Below are 421 nucleotides of genomic sequence, written 5' to 3'. Positions count from 1 at the left end.
ATTGCGAGTGCGAGCAAAGTCCGCCGTTCATCCGCTGGAGCTGCGAGTTGGGCGGTTGGGGTGGGGCACGAACAGGTGCAGGTGGAGTGATTGCCGGTCCACGACTTCGTGCGGCAGAGGCGCTGGCGTTGGGGTGCTGTTGTCGACAGAGGATGCAGGCTTTGTGGGTGGGGTCGAAAGAAGGGCACTGTGGGCCCATGGCTGTCTTAGTCGGCTTGGCGTCTCATAGATGACGGTATCGTCGTTGCAGGAGGTCATGTTGCGGGAGACCTACAGATGGCGGTATGTTTTGCGGTGCGCTCGACATGGCGGACGTAGTGTTGTCAGATTCGCATAGATGGAGGTATTGCATGTGGTTTCGCCGTATTTTCATAGATGGCGATACTGTTTTGCCGGCATGGTTGGCGTAGTTCCGTCGGAT

The sequence above is a fragment of the Schistocerca americana genome, unplaced genomic scaffold (assembly GCF_021461395.2).
Source record: "Schistocerca americana isolate TAMUIC-IGC-003095 unplaced genomic scaffold, iqSchAmer2.1 HiC_scaffold_489, whole genome shotgun sequence".
Classification (NCBI taxonomy): Eukaryota; Metazoa; Arthropoda; class Insecta; order Orthoptera; family Acrididae; genus Schistocerca; species Schistocerca americana.
Note: the sequence above shows the minus strand (reverse complement) of the source record.